The sequence below is a fragment of the Cotesia glomerata genome, linkage group LG2, assembly GCF_020080835.1.
Source record: "Cotesia glomerata isolate CgM1 linkage group LG2, MPM_Cglom_v2.3, whole genome shotgun sequence".
NCBI lineage: Eukaryota > Metazoa > Arthropoda > Insecta > Hymenoptera > Braconidae > Cotesia > Cotesia glomerata.
In genome coordinates, this window is record NC_058159.1 from 20,992,260 (window position 1) to 21,018,326 (window position 26,067).

General features: G+C 34.4%; 1 protein-coding gene across 4 annotated transcripts in view; it reads left to right on the forward strand.

The window, feature by feature from the left end:
* Positions 1–18,965: 18,965 nt before the first annotated feature.
* LOC123259339 overlaps positions 18,966–26,067 on the forward strand; it is a 108,717-nt gene continuing 101,615 nt past the window's right edge. The window contains exon 1 of one of the 4 annotated variants that reach the window (XM_044719758.1): positions 18,966–19,284. The gene's annotated coding sequence lies outside the window, so the exon portion shown is untranslated. Of the gene's footprint in view, positions 19,285–19,306; positions 19,937–26,067 lie in introns of those variants that run through there. The other 3 variants (XM_044719760.1, XM_044719756.1, XM_044719757.1) reach the window with 3 other exon arrangements.

The window sequence follows — 26,067 nt, forward strand, 5'->3', positions numbered from 1 at the left end:
CTCGTCGTTGTACTGCTGCTATCTTTTGCCGGTAGGTCTTCTGCTTTAATATGTCTGCCCATATCTCCGCTCCATAAAGCAGTACCAAGTGAACTGCTTCTAGAAGAACTCTTCTCTTTTTTGTTCTTGGTCCCATGGTGTTGGTCATAATTCGTGCTAGGCTAGACACCGTCTTGCTGGCTTTCTTGCATGCACTGTCGAGGTGTTCGCGGAAAGATAGTTTCTCGTCTATCATTACCCCTAGATAGTGCAGGGCCTTTGTTGACGTGAGTGTTGTTCCTCCCATGTCCACAGTGAATAGTTTTGGGAACCATTTTTGACGTGTCAAAACGACCATCTTGGTTTTCTGTTTGGCGAGTTTCAGGTGATGCTTATCAAGCCAAGTCTCGACAGCGTCAATGGTTTCCCGAACTAGCAGTTCAGCCTCTTCTACGCTGTCTACTGCTATAATGGCCGCAACGTCGTCTGCAAAGCCTGTTAGCTCTACTTGTTCTGGCAACGGGATTTCAAGAAGCTCGTGATAGTCTGCATTCCATAGATCGGGCCCCATTATTGAACCTTGCGGCACGCAAGCCGTTATGGCGTATTCTTGTGGGCCTTCAGTAGTTTCCACTATTAGCTTCCTATCGTCAAGGTACACGGAAAGAACAATAACCCACTGTACATCCTCGTATAGTATACTCCGTGGTATTTGTAATGAAAAAAAATTTCAGACTATAGTCAATACCCTTCAAAGTATACTAAATTATTTTTGGACTATACTCAGTGAAGTCTTCGATTTAATCGATTAATTTTTCTGGTTATATCGCGTAAAACTTCACGGGATATAATCTGAAAAATTATTTCGTGTAAATTAAATTATACTCGGTTGAAATTTGGATTATGCCCACGGTGACTACGCCATTTTTTTTCTAGGGCCTGCGCGTAAAGTGCTGTTTATAATTTGTGAATTATAGTCAATGAGCATATTGGACATAAATTAAAATATAATCAGTGAATTATATGAGTGTGTGACTATTTATATATTTTGATATGTAAAAATATTTTTTTCTTAGCCTAACATTTTTAAGTTCGAAGAGTCTAAGAAAAGAAAAAAAAATTTTTAACCTCAAATTATCGGAAAAATTGTGCTTTAATGCTCCTTAAATGTTTTTGATGTATGTAATAATTATTTAAAACAATATTTGACTAACCTAATATTTAAAATACATAATATATATGATAATGCTAAGTGCGCAGGCATATATAGGTCGATCTAAAGATCGTGTAGCTCCCGGTATTCAGCACTATGAGGTCGAGTCTAGACGCGACGTCAGCGACCTCGTTACCTCTGGTATCGGGGAAAGCAGCGCCCCACTCAGCCGGAATTAGTGACCGTATCTTCTATATTTGCCAGTTTCTGTCGAAAAACACTAATCCCTTCGATAGGTGAGAGATAGACGCTCATGAAGTAGGTTGTGGGGGTTTGAATCCAGACAAAACCTGCTCCATATCCGCTGTTGTTGACGGTAACGTTCTTTGTGTTCACAATCCAAATTGCTGCCGTGCCAGTTTCGTCTGCGAACCATGTTTTATCTTCGATGTTTAGATATTGCTCGCAGATAAAGCAGACGTCGATTTTATCTTCAAAGACACGCTGGCGCAGCAGGTTTTGCGCTAAGGTGCACCTATTCAGGTTGCCTTGTAGTATGCGTGTCATTTCTGCCCTCTCGTGGCTTCTACAAGTGCTGTGCGGAATGCCTTGCAAGCTCCAGTGCCAGAAATATGGCATAGACCATCCTGGGCATCTTTGTCCGGAGAATAAAGGAAGCATTTTGGCTTTTTCGGGCAGTTTACGGCCTTGTGGTTCTCCCCGCCACATTTGTAGCAGCACCTGCTTCTGTTTGGTCCCGCACACTGGTGTGTTTGGTGTCCAAAGCCAAAACATTTAAAACAGCGTGTTACTTTTGCAACTAGGCGTATACGACAGTTCACCCAACCGATCATTATACGGGCCTTGTCAAGGGCCTTAATCGTACTGGCCTCGTCTACTTCGCAGAAGGCTGGCCGATTGCCTCGTGGAGCTCGATCAAGCTAGCATGGACTCATCCATCAGGCATTAACTTATTATTTAAGCAACAAAATTTATTTGTGGTGCTAAATTTGTTCCTTTTTTGTTGCTAATTAGTTGCTCTATTTAGAATATTGTTGCTTGTTTAGATTCCGAGAAATCAATAATAATGACCTCCAAGATGGGCTCTGTCACTGCTAGCTTGATATGCTTGCCTCGTAGTGTGGGTTTTGTCAAATTTACCCGTTTGACCTCCAGGCTCTCAGTGAATTCACGTTTGAGTTCTTCACGGACTTTGCTCTCGGTAGAGATTTCATCCAAGTCGAGGATCTCGATCGTTGTTGTTTGTGTTAGCGTCTTGACCGTGCCGATGTTTGCAGTGGCTGACTTTACTGCATCGGTGAAAGCCTTGCTGTCTTCGGTCTTTCGAGCAATTTCAAGGAGAACGCCTCCGTGTTTCGTCTTTTTAATATACTTTATGTCTACGCCCGTCTCGACAGGGCTTACCTTGGCCTTGATTTCCTTGAGGAGATCGGCGTATGTTTGTCCTTCAGCTGGTTGGACAAGCACAGCTTTAGTTCTTGTCTTCTTCTTCCTCGGTTTCTTGGAGCCACCATTGCTTGGCTGGTTTTAGGGCTGTAGCAGATTGAGCTGCTGGCTCCTGTTCTTCCTTTTTCTTGTTTTGCCGAGTCACTTTGGTCCAGGTATCATCCCGGGCTGTCTTTTTCTGTGCTGGCTTGTCAATTTCTGAGGAAGGGCTGGGCGTGGACAGCGGCCTCTTCTTGTTGTTGCTCTCTTCTTGCTGTGGTAATTTCTTAGGAGTGACCAGAGATGGCTGTGATTTTTTGCTCAGACTCGGAGATGTTTGAGTCGTTGACGCCGACATCGTTGGTGATTTGTTGGCCAGCTTATATGCCGTACTCATAGACGTAACCAATTTTCTGATCTCATGATGGAGATTCTTCTTGTCTTTTATGAAGTCGGCTAACTCTTCAATCTTGCTGCCGAGCCTCTCCATTGATGATTGTTGGCCGGTGACGGTCGGTACAGAGTGAATTCTTCCTCGGAAGGTTTGCTTTGTGACACGAGCAAAAGGTTCTTCACTTCTCGGAGGAACGTTGCTCAGCTGTCCGTTCTCCTTCATCTGGGCTGTTTTCGTACTCCCTGTAGCATTTCCAGACAGCAGAGCCATGGGGTCCACCCCGCTGTAACGGTCGCTTGATAACGACGAGTTCAGGCCCGTTTGCACGCCTTCCCTCGCCGGCACTGAGGTATCCAACCCCTGTACTGTAGACAATGTTTGAAAGTTCTGTGACATTTCCATATTGTTGTTGGTGTTGTTCATTTGGCACTACCCGGAGAGCACGTGTAGGGTGTAAAAGCAGAACCTACGGACGCGAACAACTCTACCCTCCGTATGTGTGTGTGTGTGTTTTTTTAAGGGAGGGGGTATCCTTTTTACAGATTCTAGGCATAGCTGTCTGGCCTGGATATGTGGTGACTCGACGCAGCGTCATACTACAACTCGACGCTAACGCCCCTACCCACTAAACCCTAAACCCCTTTCCTCTTTCCTCTAATCCCTTATGGGAACCGCTGTTAGGCATCACTTCGTGGGGGGAGGATATAGCTACTGCTCTTCCTTCTGGTAGCTAAGGTGTTATTTTACTTTTCTTCTAGTTGTTGTCATTTGCTCTTCTTCTTTCGATGGAACGCAAGTCTATGAGGGCTTCTGTTGCAAATGTGCTGATAGCGTTCCAGGAGGCTCTTGATGACAACATTGCTTCTATTACTGCCTCTGGTTGAATCTTCTGGTGTAGGATACTCTCGAGTAGATCACGCTGTGAATTAAATCGTGGACACTCAAAGAAAACATGCTTTGCATTTTCAATTACTCCTGGGCAGGACGGGCACTCTGGGGAGTTATCGTGTTGAAAACGGTGTAGATAAGCCCGGAAGCAACCATGCCTTGATAACATCTGTGTAAAATAGTAGTTTACCTTACCGTGACTCCAGTTCAGCCAAACATCAATCCGTGATATGAGACGGTGCGTCCACCTGCCTTTCTTTGCAGTATCCTATTGGAGCTGCCAACGTGCAATGCTCTTCAGCCGTTTTTCCATCTTGAGTTCTTCAGCATTCAGTGTGATTGATACTTTTCGATGGTAAAGGTTCCGTCTTTCTTCAGCTAGAACTCTGAGGGGCAGAGTTCTGACACACACTGCTTCTTCGGATACTGTGCGGAAGGCGCTTGCAACTCGTAGAGCACTCATACGATAGATTGGTCCTGCCTTTCTCCATGTATCTTGCTTCTCTAGTGCGTCAGCCTAAATGGATATTCCATAGTTGAGCACCGATGTGACTACCGATGACAATAATAGCCTTCTGCTCTGCTTTGGGCCTCCGACGTTCGGCATCAATCGTGCGAGACTAGCTCTCACTACTGATGCTTTAGTACCGACGTGTTCTACTTGCTGCTTGAAGTTGAGTCGAGCGTCAAGCATCACTCCCAGACATCGTATATAAGGTTGTGATGTTATTTCTTGTTCGCCAACATTCAGCTTGATGGTCTCTATCACTTTTCTGCTAGTAATAAGCACTGCTTCGGTTTTGTGCTTAGCCAGTTGGAGGTTTACTGCATCCATCCATCGATTAACTTGCTCAAATGTGATGTCAAACAAGTTGCGAATTTCGTCAAGGTGTTTCGCGACAATCACTACGGCTACATCGTCCGCGTATGCTACAAGTTTGACGCATCTTGGGATTTTCAATTTTAATAGTCCGTCATACATGATATTCCATAACAGTGGGCCAAGAACAGAGCCCTGCGGAATACCACCGGTAATATCATATTCTTTGGGACCGTTTTTCGTGTCGTATTTTAGCATTCTATCTGTAAAGTAGCTAGTCACTATTCTGCGCAGATATGCTGGAACGTTCTTCTCTTCAAGAGCTTGCATGATGCAGTTCTAGTTAGCGGAGTTGAAGGCATTCTTAATGTCTAAGGCGGCTATCATGCAATACTTCTTTGTACCACCCTTCCATCTAGTTCCTGCGATTGCCTCCTTGGCCGTATTAACAACCAGGTTGATTGCATCCAGGGTTGATCGTCCTTTCCGAAATCCATATTGGGTGTCTGCCAGGAGTGGGTCAACTACTGCATCTATCCGTTGATGAATTAGACGCTCAAATATCTTACCCGCCGTATCTAGCATGCAGAGTGGCCGGTAAGATGACGGTTCTTCTGGTGGTTTCTTTCCTTTAGGTAACAGTACCAATCGTTGCTGTTTCCATTTACGAGGAAAAGTTCCCTCTTTGAGGCATGCATTGTAGACCCCTAAGAATAATGTTGGTGCTGCCTTTATGATGGTCTTCAAGGCTATATTAGGGATTACGTCCAATCCCGGCGCTTTATTATTTCCTACACGGTTGCAGGCCTCCAGCAATTCTTCTTCAGTGACAGGTGGAATCTCGTCGAGTTCGCCTGGCGCTAACTGATAATCGAAACTGTGTTGCTGTGGAAACAATGCAGTGACAATTTCCTGAAGGAGTTGAGGACATGTAGGTGACGGTATTTGTTGTTTTTTCAGGTGGGTCATGACCACCTTATAAGGCCTACCCCACACGTCTTTGTCCACCTTATATATGAGCTCTTTCCAGCATCTTTTTTTGCTCTCTTTGATGGCCTTATTCAGTTCACGACGAGCTTTTTAGTACTCTGCGATCAGCACTGCAGAGTTAGGTCGTTGGTAGCCACGCTGAGACATTCTTCTCTTTCTATGACACTCTTTACGGAGGTTGCTGATGTGATCGTTCCACCAGTTTACCGCAGGTCTTGAAATTATGCCATGTTTACGAGGCATACTGGCATCACAGGCTTGTGTTACTCTCATCATTAGGTCCTTAGTCTGATCTTCTGCACATCCAGTGTTGATCGGGTCACTATCGAGGGCTATTAGCAATACTTCTGGGTCAAAAGATTTCACCTTCCAACCAACGATGTTGGGTTGCTTGATAGGTTCCCTGAGGTTCTGGTCGTTTGATGTTTCCCAGAGTATCGCATGATGATCACTGGCAGTGTAGATGTCCAGTACCTTCCAGTTGTGGTTACCTTTAGCAAGGCTGGTACTGACAAAGGTGAGGTCTACAATCGAGCTTGCGTCGCCTTTGGTGTAGGTCGGCGTGTCACCACTGTTGAGCAAAACTACATCTAGTGTATAAAAAGCTTCTAGTAGTTCTTTTCCTCGTACATTAGTCTGTTTACTGCCCCAGTCCACTGCCCAGGCGTTGAAGTCCCCGGCTATCGCCACTGGATGATGTTGCTTTGCGTCCTCGGTCAGTCGATCCAAGAAGTCAGTAAATTCAGCAATGAGGAGGCTAGGTGGTGCGTAGCAGCTGTAGAAACGGATGCCATCTACTGATGCTGCTACAAAGCCAGCACTGCCATTGTTAACCACGCTCTGGAAGGGGAGCTTACCACAGGCCTAGATCACAGCTTTGGTGGTGATATCCGTCTCCCAAGGTTGGCCAACTAGATGTTTATATGGCTCCGATAAAAGCACAAGGTCGAGCTTTAATTCCCGTACTGTCTGCATAAGCAGGTCATGCGCAGCTTCGCAGTGATTGATGTTAAGCTGCAGTATCTTCATGTTCGTTTACTTGTCAGCTTCTGGAGTGCTTCTTGGAAAACCGGGCACTGACCAGAACCAGACCGGTGAGCAATATCCTGAGAGCCAGGTTTATCTACACATAACACACATTTCACCTTATTTGGGCACTGAGCAGCTTGATGATCTGTTTGTCCACACTTGATGCAAAGTCGAGATCGATCGATTTTGTTGCTGCTGACAATCGTACCAAAGCGGTCTGGGTGCCTCTGTAGGCCGGACGAATTTCAATGACATCTACAGGTATCTCGTAGTTATTTCCAGCCGCCTCTTGTAAGGCCTTCCGGACATCGTCTTTGGTTGTTTCGCCGTCAATGTCCCGGATTTCGAGCTGTTCCTCTGGTCCTTTACAGATGACATCGGCTTCTTCTTGTAGGATGCTCTTTATGGTCTTCAGTAGCGTTTGTCCTTTGTATGTGCTCTTCCTGGAGAGCGTAATGAGCATGTTTCCGTCATTCGTCTTTTGGACCTTGTCAACTACGTCACGGGCCTGATCTGGTGGGACATCTTTTTTAATCCAACGTAGTATCTCGGCATATTTTGCCTTCTCAACAGGTCGAATAATTAAGGCGTCTGGCCTGGTGAGTTTTCGCGGTTTTTTCCGCTGAGGCTCCGGCCGAGAATTGTCCACTGGTTGTTCTAGGAGCTCTTTAGCTTGCTTCTTCTTTTTCTTTTTGGACAAGACTGCCTGCCAGCCAGGTTCTTGTTTTTCTTCAGTCTTTTGGGCTGTTGTTTTCTGCAGTGGGCTAAGTTTCAAGTCCTTTTTCTTCTTGACTTTATTTTCAATGGGGTCCGGAGAGTTTCTTTCTTTTCTTTTCCCAGACCTAGTCAGACTTTTGCCGTTGTCTTCAGTGGCTAATCCTTTATTAGCTACGGTTCCAGTATTCGTTGTTAACTGAGTCACGACACTGGTTTGGCGGTTTTGCTCTGGCGTGGCACACGGAGATGTTTGGGTAGTTGAAGCCATCATCTGCAGTGCTTTGCTGGCCAACCTATATGCCGTAGCAATGGACCCAACCAGTTTTCTGATTTCATGATGCACGTTCTTCTTGTTTTCAATGAAATCAGCAAGCTGCTCGATTCGGCTACCGAGCCGCTCTATCGGTGACTGTTTGCCAGTGACGGTCGGTAGTGAATTAATCCTTTCTCGTAGGATAGTGACGGGAGCGACGGATTTTTCGCTCTCTGAGAGAGCGTCAACCGACTGTCCTTCCACTTCCATTGGCTCCGTGATTTTACTCCCTGTAGCATTTCCTGACAGCGAAGCCATGGTTTCCGCACCTGCTTCAATAGCTGCTTGTTGGGCGTGCGGCCCGTTTTCACTCTTGTTTGTTTCCATAGTTTTACTCATACTTTTTGATTTACCAGCGCATCATACGGAGTGGAGCGGGTTGTCATAACTAGGAACGGGTGTACCCTCGGAGATAGTACTCCTACCCGAGTTCCCTGAGGCCTAGCCGACACTTAGCCAGTCCCGGAATACACGGACGGACTAGACTCGCTCGAAGCGGTGAAGATTCCGATCTCTAACACTCACTGCGTACTTCCTGATCAAGGCCCGAAGTGGCTGGCTCCTGATCCACTGCTGCAACTTACACCTCGGCAGAGCAAGCTCACATCAGCCGTGGCCTGCATCGTCGGATACTACAATACAGGTTCCGGTCACTCCCACTGGGTCACAGCAGAGAACGATCGTCTTGCTAGGTCAATTAGTGTGACCAACCCATTAAAGGGGAGTTTTGTCCATGGGAGCGTATTTTATTTAGCTCCTACCCTCTGTACCTCATCAACTAAGAGACCTAGTATCATCCAAGGACAGCGGGTGTTCTCCCATCTGCTACGGGGAGACGCGCCTGGTAGAAGTTTCTCCTCTGCCGCAGGTGTGTGTGTGTGTGTGTGACTATGTGACTCGCTTATAACTTTTGAACGACTAAACCGATCGGAATCTACTAAACGGCGTTCTAAAGAGTTCCCTCAAACTTAGATTTCCTGTAAATTTGAACCGTTTCGGACCGGTAGATTTTGAGAAATTTTGAAAAATCTCAATAAAAATAAAAAAAAAAATTTTTTTGAAAGTGGTTTTTTTGGAATAACTTTTAAACGGCTTTATCAATCAACTTCAAAAAATAATCCGCTCTTAAGCTTGAAAAACCACGCCGATCGCCACCAAGCTGGTCGAAATCGGTTGATTCGTTCGAGAGATATCGTGAACGAAAGAAAACCGAAAAAAGTGTTTTTTCGGGATTACTCCGAAATTTTTGGTTTGATCAATCAAAACCTGAAAATTACTTGTGAGGATGATAAAACTGCGTCGAATACCGCCAACCGCGTGAAAATTGGTGGATCCATTCAAAAGTTATTGCGGTTTGAAAATTCCAAAAATAGTGTTCTATGAAACTTCTATCAGACTTTTAAGCTGGGAGAGCTCAAATGCATAGAAATATTATTTCTTTGAACTCAGCGAGCTCAAAATATCACATAAATTATATTTTGAGCTCAAAAATGTCATAAGTACAATTTTAAGCGCCCAGGAATGGAATTAGCGGGAAGTTGCGGGGATGGAATGGCCCTTAGGGTTAACCGTTTTTCTAATTTTTTTTACTTAATTTTCAAATTTTACGTTGAGTCGTTTGATAGGTAATAAATAATCTCTTTGTGCTTAAAAAACTGTGTCGAATGGTCCAAGTAACTTAAAAAATGATTGATTCTTTCGGAAGATATCGGAATTAAAAATTTTCAAAAAAGCATGTCCTGAACAACCACTAGAATTTCGAGTTCAAAGTGCCAATTCTCCAATCATTCCATAACAATAGTTTTTTTTATTTTCTAAAAAAGAATTGAAAAATTGTTAAATACCCGGAAAAGTATCATAATTTTTTTTAGGTTATAATCATTAATTGTAACGTTTAAATATATCTATAAACAAGTATACATTTATAATGGTATTTTTAAATGTGAATATTAATTAATAGTGAAAACTACATTCATTTAGATAAAAAAATCATTGTATCAAACATTGTATGTGTTAAAACCAATAGTTGAATTCATTGAAGTAATATTATCATCAATAGCTTTTTAGCTTAAATATTTCTACGTCTCAAATTAAAAATATGTTGCTTTTAAAAAAGTTGTATTCACTTCTAATGTATCAAGAAAATTTATTAAAGAGTCTATTTTTGAGTAAATTGTTGAATTAGTACTAAGAATATCCATGAAGACAAAATGAAACTTTCGAATCAATATAAACGCTTATCAATTAAAAATTATTATTAAGTACAGAGTTCCTTCGGTTATATCATCTTACTCATTACTGTTCTTGTATAATGATAATCAGCCTAAAGATGCTTACTCCATAGAACAAAGCATCTATGTTGTTAAGCAGGGCAATAAGTTGAACTTGATAGCCAGCACTTGACTGAATTTCTCCATTAGTGACTTAAAAGTATTCATGCAAAATGAATGGCCATGTATACAAATTATATATAAGCGATGAGAGAAACTGAACAATTTGAAAACTGCTTTGACGTTGAAATTGCCACGTACAACTTGTAGTCTTCGTTTTTAGTTTAATACAAGAGCTAGCTAAACAGAATTGACAAGAACAAGTAAAAATGAGTTGAGAAAAAAAAGTCACTATGTTAAGAAAAACAAGAAAAAACAATAAAAAGGAGCAATCAAGCCAACAAAAAATAGAATAGAAATACAGAGTAGTAAGCATGTGAGAGAAGACGTTTGTAGCCAAGTTTTCTTATCCTCTTCTGTAACAACGAGCTGTATAGTTACACTACAGTAACAAGAATTCGAATCTCAAAGGAAACAAAGGAAAAAGAGTGGGTTTTAGTATATGGTAGTCAACTTACCTCGACTAACCATTTCCATTTCTATACATTTCCCACTTTCGCGCTTCGGTGACTCTGGATCGCATTCTTTTCTTTTTAGTTTTTTATATCTGATGCTACTCCGAATGCTCGACCAGCCATCAGACTTTTATCAAGATCGATTTACACTTCCTCCTTTCTTTCTTAGTGTATGAACAAATGTCTAGTGACGTGATCCAACTAGCAATTTTAAAGCTAATACCAAAATCTATAATTCTATGATTTACTTTTTTTCTGATAACTTACTTTTATTGATGAAGAAAAATGAAAAAAATAAAATCATGCATTCGAAAAATACACAAATTGAAACTTTTGGTATCACGTACCTTGTGCGGTCTACAGAATAAACCTTCTACTTTATATCAAATAGAGAATAAGTGAATAAAACGAAAATCCGTTTATAGTGATACCTATAAAATTGTATATAAAAAGAAAAGAAATAGAGATGTTACAATGGTTTCAATTGTGGTGGAATCAAGTTGCGTTTTCAAGAACGGAAATTAAGTTGTGGGATGTTATCATATTTGTATAACGATGATATACATTGGCCCGATCAAACTCAATATTTTCAAACTGTTTTTTCTCTTTTATGCCTCTTATTCGTACCAATTTCATTTGTATATTTGATACATTGTAATGCTCTCTCGAAATTAAATTTGTTTTTTATTTTGTTTGTGAGAGTTGCTCTATAATTTTTGTAGGTATACTAACTAACTTTCAAAATAAACATAAACTAAAACTCCATCAGATATATTTGTAATTGATCTCATATCATCTGTACTGGTATAACATGATTGAAAATAACATACAAAGTTTATTGGGTTGTAAAATTTTTCCCAAGTGCTACCCAATCTTTATGAACTGAAAATCGTAGCAATATTTTATACCGCGGCCGAATACTTCGATTTGTTTTTGGGCAAGTAAATATTGTACAATAGGTATCAATTAATTACAAAATTGTTATTATCATTGTTAGATTAACTATTTTAATTGATAAAAAGCTAGTTTTCGCTAAAGGTGATTAAATACAAACAAATTTTTAATTAATAGGAAGGAGAAAACAAAACTAGTTAGAGAAGGAGAGGCAATTTGGAGCACGTGGATTATTTTTTTTACGTATGCTAATGGAAAAATTACTCTTTTTTAGTTATTTTGAATATTTCGATCTTTGATAAAATTTTTTATAAAGATCAAAAAAATTTTTTTCACCAAATTCATTGTGTATTATTGTTATAATTAAATAGCATTTATTCTCATTAGTACTCATATACGAATTTGATTTAGTGGGATTTAAAAGTAACTTTTTTTTAAGGTTAAGATAATTTTTTACTCACTTCAAATGAAATTAGGGAAGAAGAAATTTAGCCTATTAGATTTTTTAAAAATTGAAATTTTTTACAAATTTTTTTTTTGCCCCATTACAATCGACTACGATTGAAGTCTTAACATGAATCAGTAGAGACAAAAAATCAAATTATAAACGTATAAGCTATATAAAAACATACACGGAGAGAATTTCATGTTAACGGTAACCATCCCTATTTTGTAGCTTCTACTATCTAGTATAGTTACTAACTTTTCCAAAGTTAAAATGATAAATATAACTATCTGCACGGAGAAAAAAAATAACACTGATTACTATTTTGTGCAGTACTCAGTACTGTTTTGGAAGAAAATGAGGTTAAAATGTTTGGGACAGTAGAGAGCGCTACATAAAAACTACTGACTATTGTCTGCATACTACTGAGTCGTGTTCTGGCACTTAAGCAGTCGTGTTTCGTATAGCACTCACTATGAACATTTTTCTAATATTTGTACGAAACAGTAATCATTGCTGTTTTATTTTCTCCGTGTGGCGATTGTAATTAGCACAATCATTAGATATTAATTCCTACAATTATGATTATACGGTTTATTATCTAGATGGTAACTTTTATCATCGGCGATAATTAAAATCATCATGATTGCAATCATATAAAAACTACATAGGAAGATTAAAAAACTAAGCTTTTTCGATTTTACAGTCTAAATATAATAACATTCTAATGTTTGACATAAGAGTGAGTACTGAAAAAAGTATATCTATATTATTGTTAAGAGAATAACAAAAATTTTGTCTCCAGGATAGTCATATGATAAAATTGTTTTTTTTAGTGAAATTTAGTGTCATTGCAAAGGCCTTGACTTGAATTTGCGCCTTTTCAAGGTTTCTTATCATTCTCACCAATAGTCAATTTATCATGATAAATATTTAGGCTGCATTTGAAAATGCTCTAGATACATAATTAAGAAAAGACCATGTATCTTGTGAACTATTGACATTTTTAAAGATATAAGTTCACCCCGACATTACACTCATCGAGACTTTTCATATGAGTACCCACATCAATTTTTCATATATTTTTATATATTATATATGTGTATATACGAAAAATATATCAAAATGAATGTGGGTACTCAAATGAAAGCTCTCGATGCGTGTAACATCAGGATGAGCTTATATCTTTAAAAACGTCAATAGATAAGAAAATACAGTGCAATTTAACAAAAATTATTTAATGAAACAAAATTTTTGTTTATTTATAGTTCGCAAGTCACGGTAGTCACATAGTGACTGCAGGGTGGCTAGTATATATATATATATATGTCGGAGAATAAAGTACAGTAGAGTATTTTCTGACGAAGTGATGAGAATATTCTTTAGGATATTTCTATTTTTAGTAATTTTAAGAAATGTACTGTTACTTTAATATTTTGTAAAATAAGGTTTAACGAAATTGTTTTATTGCAGTAGGCTTAAGCCTAGGTAGGCACATGGAGGTCAATGTAGTCGGGATCCCAGGACGATAAGGGTATCATAAAATTAATAAGGAAAAGAGAAATATGCAGCAGGCAGACTATTCGAGAATAGTCGATCTTGTTGTAATCGCGAACATTAATTAATTGTATTAATAAAAATGAGTAAATCACAAGATGCTGAATCTCCAACAGAAGCCCCTGGCTCTCTGATATATATATATATATATATATATATATATATATATGAGTGTATCAAAAAAACACACTATTTTTTTTTTTCGAAGTACATTGATAATTCTTCAGAGTATCCCTAATCAAAGACATTGTGAAAATCTCAGCCCTTAATATTAATGTATAGAGGTGGCTGTAATTAATTTTTTATTTCCATTTAAATAACATAGAAAAAAATTTTTTTTTAATTTTGAATTTTGCTAGTCAACAACGAAACATTTTATAGCTATGATCGATACATATTCTTGTAGGAAATTTAACGATCTACACAAATTGTTTGAATGAAAATATGCCTACGGAGAACCATTTCGGAGTTATCAGGCCTCAAATATCGAACTGTTTAAAAAAGTGATAATATTTATTTATAAATACGAAAAATCAACTTAAATCACTTCCGTGTAAAAAAATTTGTCCTAAAATTGTCATAAACTTAGGATCCTAAACGTGACACAATTTAGGACATTTTATAACAAATTTATGACACCAATCCGAAATAAAATTTAAATTTCAGTAAAATATTGTGGATATTACTCAGAAAAAAAATATTGTTAAAAATTACTTTTATGACAATTTTAGGATACTTTCCTGAAAATTTTAGGACACTATTATGAATTTTACGACAGATTTATGACAATGTTAGGATACTTTTATGACATTTTTATAACAATTTTATGATCTTTTATGAAAATTTTATAAAAATTTTAGGACCCTTCTATGACAATTTTGGGAAACTTTTTTGACAATTTTAGGATACTTTTATGACAATTTAAGGACAATTTCATCAATCTTAGGATACTTTAATGACAATTTTAGGATATTTTTAAGACAATTTTAGGATACTTTTATGACAATTTTATGACAATTATGGTACTTTTATGACAATTTCAAGGTACTTTTACGACAATTTTAGGATACTGTTATGCCTATTTTAGGACACTTTTATGACAATTTCATGACAACTTAAAGACAACTTTAGGACCCTTTTATGACAATTTTAGGACACTTTTAACACAACTCTTTATGAAAATTATAAAATTGACATGAAAGTGTTCTAAAATTGTCATTAAAGTATCCTAAAGTTGTCATAAAATTGTCCTAAAATAGGTATAAAAGTATCCTAAAATTGTCGTAAAAGTACCTTGAAATTGTCATAAAAGTACCATAATTATCATAAAATTTTCATAAAAGTATCCTAAAATTGTCTTAAAAGTATCCTAAAATTTTCATTAAAGTATCCTAAAATTGATAAAATTGTCCTTAAATTGTCATAAAAGTATTCTAAAATTGTCATAAAAGTATCCTTAAATTCATAAAAGTGTCCCAAAAGTGTCAGAAAATTGTCATAAAAGTATACTAAAATTCATAAAAGAGTCCTAAAATTGTCAAAAAAGTTTCCCAAAATTGTCATAAAAGGGTCCTAAAATTTTTATAAAATTTTCATAAAAGATCATAAAATTGTTATAAAAATGTCATAAGAGTATCCTAACATTGTCATAAATCTGTCGTAAAATTCATAATAGTGTCCTCAAATTTTCAGGAAAGTATCCTAAAATTGTCATAAAAGTAATTTTTGACAATATTTTTTTTCTGAGTAATATCCACAATATTTTACTGAAATCTAAATTTCATTTCGGATTGGTGTCATAAATTTGTCATAAAATGTCCTAAATTGTGTCACGTTTAGGATCCTAAGTTTATGACAATTTTGGGACAAATTTTTTTTACTCGGAAGTGATTTAAGTTGATTTTTTGTATTTATAAATAAATATTATCACTTTTTTAAACAGTTCGATGTTTGAGGCCTGATAACTCCGAAATGGTTCTCCGTACGCATATTTTCATTTAAACAATTTGTGTAGATCGTTAAATTTCCTACAAGAATATGTATCGATCATAGCTATAAAATGTTTCGTTGTTGACTAGCAAAATTCAAAATTAAAAAAAAATTTTTTTCTATGTTATTTAAATGGAAATAAAAAATTAATTACAGCCACCTCTATACATTAATATTAAGGGCTGAGATTTTCACAATGTCTTTGATTAGGGATACTCTGAAGAATTATCAATGTACTTCGAAAAAAAAAAAATAGTGTGTTTTTTTGAAACACTCTAATATATATATATATATTAGAGTGGTCCAAAAAAAAATAGATTTTTGCCTATCATCTTAAAAGCTTCTCTAAGGTATAAAAAAAAATTCTCTCCAAAGCGCAGCTTGATATCTCAATTCTTCATGAAGCTCAATGAATTTTTATTTTCCCATTTAAATAATACGTAAAAAAATTTTATTTACGTTTTCATTCGGTAAAACTATGAAATACATTTTTTTTTGTATTTTTCGTCAATTATTCTTGTAGGAAATTTAATTTTCTACAAAAAAGTACTGAGGTAGTTTCTTCGTAATCTTAACGAGTAAAAAGTTTTTGAGCTTTAAATACTCGCACAAAAGAAAATTTAAACGAAGATAGTTTCAAAGCAACTTTTCGAAAAATTTTTTGGTAACTGTATGTAATGATTTCAAAATTTATCAAATTAGACTGTTTCTAATATAATTAACACGTGTCTTTAGATGAAGTATTAACTGTGAATTATGAATAATTTCTCTCATTACAATTTAGATATTTTTTCCTATGAGCAGTGATTTTTCAAAATTGAACTTGAATTTCATTACGGAATCTGAATCGAGGGCAAGCTAGTACTTCCGGATGTATACTGAAGTAAATTTTTTTATTTAAGAACATGTAGGACAGGTAGGACAGGTGAATATTTAAATTTTGAACATGATGCTGGGACATTTTTTGACCGAATGAAAAATCATGAAACTTTGCAGGAGTACGTAAATAGAAGTCTTCGTGAATTGATTCTTTTATTTTTGAATTCAATCATTAAAAAAAAAAATGATAAATAAACAGGTAGAGTTCGTGCGTAAAACTGCCTAATCTCAGGAGTCATCACATATTTAAATAGACAAGCTTAACTATAAAGAAATTGCTAATAAACTTACAACCAATATAATCTTTAAGACTGATTTAATTTTTTGGTTTTTTCTTATTTTAGTTTATATGACTTATAAGACATAATTATTAAAATGCAGCTAGGTTAGGGTAAAAAACTGATTGTCAACAAAAAATTTAATTTACTATATATCTTCATGTAGGCCGCAAGAGAGTGCTAAAAGTAAATTATCTAGTTAAAATTTTTTAAGCAGTGGTTAGAGTATTTACAAAGTCTGGTAATCTCCTTCAGTGCATTTTACATGTGGTTCAAATAAACAAACCGATATATTAAATTATCATTTGTTGTCACTGGTCCAGACTGAATTACCGATATCAGACTGTATACCATGTTTTTAAGAAAAAAATATAAATTACATAATCAAATACTTTGAAACATAAAATGTGATACAACATGGATTCTAAAATCATATCTGATTGAATTTTCTTTTATTGCGAGTATTTAAAGCTTAATAACTTTTTACTCGTTAAGATTACGAAAAAACTACTTCAGTACTTTTTTCTAGAGAATTAAATTTCCTAGAAGGATAATTGACGAAAAATACAAAAAAAAATTTTTTTCGTAGTTTTACCGGATGAAAACGTAAATAAAATTTTTTTACGTGTTATTTAAATGGGAAAATAACAATTCATTGAGCTTCATTAGGAATTGAGATATCAAGCTGCGCTTTGGAGAGAATTTTTTTCATACCTAAGAAAAGTTTTTGAGACAGCAGCACTTGAAAAAAAAAATAAAAATGTTTTTTTTGGACCACTCTAATATATATATATATATTTTAGATAGAAATAAGACTGCAACACTCGACATTTTCAAAAAAAAAGTGTATTATATTACTAGCTACGATGGTAATAGTTACCATCATGATTGTAGAATTTATATCAACATGATTTTAGCGGTTAATATATACTATGATTAAGTTCACGATCTTTAAGATACCAGCAAGATTATAATAATTATTATTCAGATGGTAAATTTAACCATCTATGTGGTACAGTTAACAATCAGAATAGTATTTGCAATTATTGATGTTAGGTAGCCTGTTTTTACAATACTTGGATAGTAGTATTCATCATAAAATTCTCTCCGTGTAGAATAGACTTATTTAGGATAGAAATTAGTTTCTATTTCTGAAGATTTTAGAAAAGTAATTTGGTACTTATGTTTGCTCCATTTCAAAAGACAGTCACGGACATTTCTTGGATTATTTAAATCGTTTTGTTAAAAAAAAAATTTATGCTTTAAATTAATTAAAAATTCAATTTATGCACAACAGTAATCAAGAATCGAATTTTCAAGGAAAAAACCATCAGACTAGTTATTTCAAGTAATAACAAATGTAACGATCTCTGGATAAAGGTTTATTATAATCTTGCAGTTACTCCTGCGTTTTGAAAAATAACAACCGGCTCTTTACGATTATTTTTTTATTTCTTTTATACTTTCTACCAAAATACTATATGAAATCCAATTTTTTCAAAATTAAATCAGTTTTTATATGAAAGCCACCACAGAGTAGAATATGTTTAAAAAAAATTTAGATATTTTAATTTTCTATTCCTTATGGAGAGCGTCCCATTTTTATGTCAATAATAATGATAATAATTTGTTTTTTCTGCGATGTACTTAAATGATTCATGACTTTTTCATTTTACGTTGTTTTCAATTACGTAGCACTACTTATTTCATAGAAAAAAAAAAATTTTAAACACTAGGGAAAAACGTTTTATTCATGATACAATTTTTGACATGAGAGTATTGCGTGGATTTATTTTTATTATTATTTGCAAGAAAACATTTATCTCTAGAATTCTTTGCATTGCAACTGCCATAAAACAAGTGTCCAAAAACATTAATCTCAACTCTGTTATTTTTTGTCATTCTTCAGATAAAACTGAAGCGCTTAAAACGATATAAAACTCATAATAATAAAATAAAATAACCTCGTTTATTTGTACAGCCTCGGGTGAAAATGTGTCTTTTAGGTTTTATTAATTGTTTTGCAACTTACTGCTCTTTATTTTCTAAAACGATGAGAAGTGTAATAGAAGAAAATCTCTCAAGTTTCAAGCAACAAGCAATGTTTTTGATCAACAACCGATAAATAGGACGAAATAAATAGGATAGATAAGAAAGACTTTAGTTAGGGAAACGAACAAAATAAAAAGAACAAAAAAAAACTAGTTATGCTCTCTTCGACTGGTAAAGTCTTCTCGGTCTTATTCATCTTATTTTATTCTCATAGTCTCCCACCCCAAAGCTAGTATTTCTACTTTAAAAGGGAGTTTGCGCAAGCTTCGACCCGCCAGCAGCCCAATCGTACTTGATGCTCTGAGCTTTCATGTGGCGACCAACTTTCGTAGCAAGTCAATGCTACACACTGGTCTAGTTTGCTCTCGATATCCGAGTGCGCTGCGTTATTCGTTTATTCACGCGTGTGGCTTTGTTGACAGTGACATTTTAATACATTGCACATTTATATTAGTTTATATGATCCTTAGATAGAGTTTTTGTTTTTTTTTTTTCTATTAGAACAAATTTTTAATAATAAAGGAAATAATAAAATGTTTAAAAAAAGTTAACTTCGACTTCGACACTATTAAGACGACAGGTGATTACAATAATTTATTTGTTTTTATAAATAATGGTTAGTTTGACTGATGATAAATTATAACCTACATTACGTTATTGTTTTTATTAGTTTGGATGTGGACAAGCGTGAATAGATAGTGTAGAATTTAGTTAAATCATCACATTAAATGACAGCAGGAGAGAGAATGAGAAAGGATGTCGATATAATGGATCGATATAGACTCCCATGGGAATTATGCTCGCGTGACACACGACAGATCGTAAGCTTTCAAGTGTCGGTTCCACTCATGGTTACACTATTATTTGCGAACTTCGACGAATTTGTGGGCTGAATATTTTTAAAATAGACATAATTTTCTCATGTTGATGTTTAGGGACATAGGTACATAATACTTCTGAAATTAACTTTATGATTATCACATTTCTCTATAAATAGTTTACATTTGAATTCATCCTGATCAAACAATGGAACTGTGTCATTATCAATTTGGTTCTGATTATCAATAACGAGCAGAAATAGTGATGCGTGTGTTGAAGTGTAACTATATAATAGTGTACACATGACTAGAACATATAATGCCATACAGTTCTTGCCTATATATATTTATCATTATAATGGAATCCATCACGTGCTGACTTTAATTATTATCTTCTCAGCAAGATAATCAATCTGCGATCTTATATTGATTTTCTTCGTATTATAAAATGTAAATTAATATTCTGAAGCTTTACATATTTTTTAGCTTACGTTTAAGTATATACTTTTTTTTAAGTAGGGTTTTTTAAATAAATGATTATAATTTTATGATACTCAAGTTACAGATAAACTGACAACTGTTGAATTTTTCTGAAATATAGAGGGGGAGGGGGGGATATGGGAGTGCAAAAATATTATAACAAAAACTTTTTCTCCTAAACTACTCAAAAATTCCAAAATATATTTGAACGTCATTTTCGGCTGTTTGGCACAAGAAAAAAGATTCATTTTCAAAAAATTTATTTTTATTTCAAAGTAAAAATCATTGTCATTGTTATGGAAAATTTTTTCTAGAACGAAATACTCTGTAAGAGAATTAAAAAATATAATTTTATGTTTTGTAAACCTTTCGATACTTATTATACTAAACAGAATCAATTTAGCTAGCATTTACTCCGTTGTTACATTGATTTAAAATCGGTATTTTAACATTGCCGAATTACATCGTCTAAATCAATATAAATTCAATTTGATACCTAGTAGTGTTAAATTGAGTTTTTTTTTAACACCTATTTTTTACAGTGTCGATAAGCTTTAATCTATTATAAATACCCAAGGAGGATTCATCAATGCTGACAAATAACCGGGCCTTGGGTCAGTTGTCATTTGCCGAGCCTTGGGTAGTGACCATTGAACCAAGCCTGGACCGAGACAGCCCAATGGTGTGATATTGTTTAGTCGAGCCTTGGAAAGTCACTACTTGGCCAAGCTTACTCCGAGGCTTGGTCCAATGGTTCGTTAAAATGATCTCGATCTTCATGGATATTTTCGGAATTGATTTCTTTTTCACAGTGTCCATATTTTTAAAAGATTATAATAATAAAAAAAACATAGCGACATTTCTTATGTGTGCAATAATTCAGTTTAAATGAACAGAATTATTTCAAATAACTTTGGAATAAATATACCTATATCTTTGACACCTTTTCAAAAATGTAATTGTTCTAAAACAAAATTTGAAGAAAAAAGGTTTTTAACTGTTTTGGTAAAAAAGTTTCAGCTCTTCAAATTTTTTGAAGCTAAAAGTGATAAAATTGATGAGCAAGAAAATTAAAAATCATTATTTTTCTCATTTTGTACTAAAAAATTTTTAATGGAGAAAAATATTGATACGATTTATGGTAATTGTTTAGTTTTATGGTTATACTTGATTTTTTGAACATAGAAAACCGAAAAACTTACTTATTCAACTTTTTTTTTTTCATTAATTTTTAACTTTCCGATAAAAAAATTATAAATTTTCAAAAAACGGAAAGTTATTGGTTTTACCTCGTTTTATGAAAATCGAGTTTTCATCCGATCTCGACGTTTTAAGTTCCTAAAAAGCTTTCCTGACTATTCCTGCGGTGATGTCACTGCGCGCGCGCGCGTGTGTGTGTGTGTGTGTGTATGTGTGTGGATCTCTTGTAACTTTTGAACGGCTCATCCGTAAGCCGCGAGAAAATCGGTTGATTCATTCAAAAATTATTACGGTTTAAAAATTCAAAAAATAGTGTTATATGAAGCTCGAAGAGCTCAAAACCATAGAATAGTTATCTCTTTGTGCTCGAAGAGCTCAAAATAAAAAAAATTATATTTTTGAACTCGAAGAGCTCAAAAACAAAATATGTGAAATGTTGAGCGCTTAGGTATGGAGTTAGTGGGAAGTTGCAGGGATGGCCTTTAGGGTCAACCGTTTTACTAATTTTTTTATTTTAAATAGTTGACTCATATGAATATAATTCAACAAATTATGAAAAACAAGATTTTTAATTACATTTTTTAGTTTTGAAATAAAAAAATGGATACTTATCTTGTTTTTCATTAAAAATTTTTAGCTATCAATATTTAGAGTGTCACGCTATTCAGATATCCATCGCGACGAAGAATAAAATAAAAAAAAATTTTTTTAAATGATATTTCACTCGACATGGAGGTTCAAGTATTTACTTAAGAATAATTACAGATGATAAATTGAAAAAGCTAAACTTTTTTTTTTGAAAAAGAAATTTTTTTTTGTCAAATAATGGTTCGAACAATTATTAATAAAATTTAATATATTGAAATAAAATTATTTATAAAATATTTAACGAAATTGACAAATCATTTCTCTCTAATTGAATTGAAAATTATATTTGTTTTCTAATTCAAAATGGAGGTGTACTTAATTATAACAAAGTATTTTTTCGATAATTGAGAATTTAATTACTTTTATCGGAAACCAATGAACATAGGAAAATGACATTTAAAAATTTTATTATATCAACAATTTATTTCGTTTGATAAATAAAAATTCTTTCAAAAATATTATTTCCATTTTATTTATGATATATAACGAACCAAAATAACTATCCAGCGTGAGCAACATTACAATTTTTTCAGGGTAATATGGTAAATCGGACGAACTACAAAAGCTTACGCGCTAATCAAAATTCAAATTTCCTAAAAGTTACTAAAACTAAATTAAATTTAAAAAGTTTTTTTAGATCCGAGTTTTTAGTTTCCCAAGGCTCAGCTCATCCTTGGCCCTTTTGGTCTTCAAGGTTTGGCCCAAGCTTCGATTTTTTGTTCCTCAAGGCTTCGGCCATTTTTGACATAATTATCATCCTAGGCTTGAACCAAACCTTGGCCAATGTTCAGCCAAGGCTTGCCCCAAGCCTTGCTAAATTTTGGCGATGCTTGGCCTACGCTCGGTTCAAACCTCACCCTATTGTCCTTTCCTACCTGGGTGTAATACATATTTGGGTTTTAAATTACTCAGCTTAGAAACGTTATACATAAATTGTCACCAAGTTTTTTCATAATTTTGATTTACTAAAAAATAAATTACAGTTCCTCTCTTTAGGAGATGCTGTTCGTGAAAGTTATTAGTTAGGGCAGCCATTTAATTTTTATTTAACAAAAACTAATCCTGTGCTGACAATCTAGGATTCCGCGAAAACCAGGTCATGCGCCAATTAACTAGAACGAATGGCAACCCTATAGTGTTTTTAGGGTTTACTATAGTAGATTTGAATATAATTATGTAAATAGTTATTCTTGTTCTTTGTTAATATATCAATTAAAAGGAATCCCGGGTAAAAAAATTTATATATAGGGGAAGGGGGGCAAAATCGAGTAGAGGTGGCAAAATGGGGTACCCCCGAAATTTTGTAAAAAAATTTTTTTTTCCAAAAAGCTCTTTCAGTTTTCTAAAATATATTTTAACGTCATTTTTTACAATTTAAGAAAAAAAAAATTTTTTAATCTAAAAAACAAAAAAAAATTTTTTTTTCTAATTTTTTTTTACAGAAATTTTTATCGTCATTGTCCATCATAATAAATTTTTTTGCACATCTAAGATTACTTTTTCTAAATTTTTAAGTTCTCGCTGTACAAATGAGTGATTTAAAAAAAAAAAAAAAAATCGGGGTCATTGGTTTCATGCCAGTTTTCGAAAATCAAGTTCTAATCTGATCTCCACATTCACAGTAGAAAATATTGTGTAAAATCAACACAATTTCTTTGGTAAATACGGTCAACACAAAATTAGTCTTAAAATTCAACACACTTTGTGTTAACCCTCCCTAGTAGAAATAATCGAGTTTTCACTGGATATAAACCAGTAACTGGCCAGTGATATCGAGTAAAAACTTGAAATCGCGCCACCTACAACTAAGTCATAAACATTAGTTACACCGACAGTGTATCTTTACTAGTGTGTGTATGTTTGTTTATTTTTTTTGTTAACCTGTACGCATCATTATTGTAATTATTATTATTAAAAAACAGTATAAATCAATCAAAATTAGTGTTTATTAACGTGTAAATAATTTCCAGTATATATTTCAAAATGGATACAGTGAAAAAAAATGACACAATATATAAATTGCGACTGTGGGCATTAAAAACAAATCTCCAATTCAAAATAATTATTTTCTTATTCTATTGTTAGATTTATTATTAGTCTATCAGACTAATGATGTTATCTATTTTATAATGTACACACATAAATGAAACTTTTTTATATCATATCGTTTATTAAACATTATTTTGAATTTATTTGACAATTTTAATAACGCCTAATAACCTGAGAATTCGAAACTGACAGTTTCACTAAAGCCGCCATAATGTTTTGTTAGATCTCTAGTAAAACTGGCCAGTTACTAGACAGAAACTGGATATTACACTGGCCAGTTACTGGTTTAAGTCTAGTAAAACTGGCCAGTTACTGGCTAAAAACTTGATTTCATTTCTACTAGGGCTTTAATGTTCTGGAATCGCAAAGAATCTCGGTGTGAGCTGTTAGGGGAGAGAGCCAATCATAGTCCGTTATGCGGTTGTGTGAGAGACGGTTGAGTTGTAGTAGTGTGTCCATGCGTCCCTTTCTACTATTTTTCGAGCCCCCTCTCTAAGAAAAAGACTATAGCTCTCTCACTTAAAGAAAAAGACATATGACTCAAATTAAGAGTGGGAATTCAAGGCCGAACATTAAAGGGTTAAAATAAACGATATTCACGTCATTCGATAGGGTTCAGCGAAACTTAGACTTCCTCATAAATTTAAAATAACTTTTTTTTATTTAACAACTTTTAAACAGATTAATTCTAAAATCTAATCAGCTCTTCAATTTAAAAAACGACGTTGATTGCTGCAAACCACATCAAAATCGGGTCATGTGTTGAAGAGAAATCGTAAACTAACCATTCTAAAAGAATGTCTTTTTCAAATAACTTCGAAATTTATTTTCGGATTATTTTTGATGTCATAATTTAACTATCAATGCTCAGAAAACTGTGTCAGAGGCCACCAATTTCTTCAAAATCATTTAGTGTGCTCGTGAGATATTTAATTTAAAAAGTAATATCTTCAGGCCTACAAGATTATTCAACTTGGTAAAATTTTCCTGAAGCCCTAAACCAAGAAAGAGAGTGCAAAAAAATTACGAATCTTTTTTTTCGTGCTATTGCTTGGAATTGCGTGAGAACTATGAGTTTAAAAAATTTTTCTCCGGGAGATCCAAAAACTAGAATCTTCTCAAAAGAACTCTTTTTTATCTTTATTTTTTATCGGACTTTTCAAAATCGGACTGAAATCAATAATTTCCTACTTTTGAAAATTATTCATTTTCAAAGCGGGAAATTAAAAAATTAAAATAAATTTATTTTTTCGGAGTTATCGTATTGTTGGGCTTAATACATCGTTTTTTTTTATTTTTTTTCAATTACTTTTTTCATCTCTGGTTCATTTACTGATTCGTGCACTTGAGATTTCTAATAAGTGAATCGATTTCAGTGAAGAATGTATTTTACAATTTAATTTTTAGTGTGCGGTTAAAAGAGTTTAATATTTATAATTTATAATCATCACTATATAATGGTATTTAATTTATTATTGGCAATTTAACTACATTCGATGATAAATGTATTCATCTAGACGGTAAATCTTAAGATTTTTTCATCGTACGGATTATCACGATCCCGACTAGAAATTTCAGTGAGGCAGTGATTTGGTGCAAGTAAGGCATTCCGAATTCCAAATTTGCGGTGAGTGAGGCATCCAAACCAGGCCGAAGTTTGGGATGTAACGCAGTTGCAAGGCTCAGCCTAACTTGGCTTCCTGATTAGGCTGCAGTTTGGAAACCAAACTTGCTGGTGATTATCTAAGCCTCATTCGGTCCGAATTTGGCTACCTAAGTAGGCAGCATTTCGGAAACTAAATTCGCAAGGAAGAATCTAAATTTAATTCTTTTTGGGTTTTTAGCTTTTTTATTATCAAGCGAAAATTAATAATAACAAATGCTTATTTTTTTATCTACTTTTACTATTTTAAGTATAAATATGAAATTTAGGACCAAATTTTTCAAATATTTCGTGAATAAGAAAAACAAATTTTTTTTTGCTTTTATTTAATATTATTTTTTATTATTTAATTTTAGTTTTTCGGTAATTTTTTTTTTATTTTTTGGAGCGTTTTTTTATGTGAAGAAGTTCTTTTGATTGATAGGTTTGATAAGTCAAGGGGGAAGGAGATGATGTAGGAGTTAGATACATTAGTCACACATAACACTTAACTTTACTTCACACTCGCCTTGATGGTAATTATTAATTATTAAAAATCGTA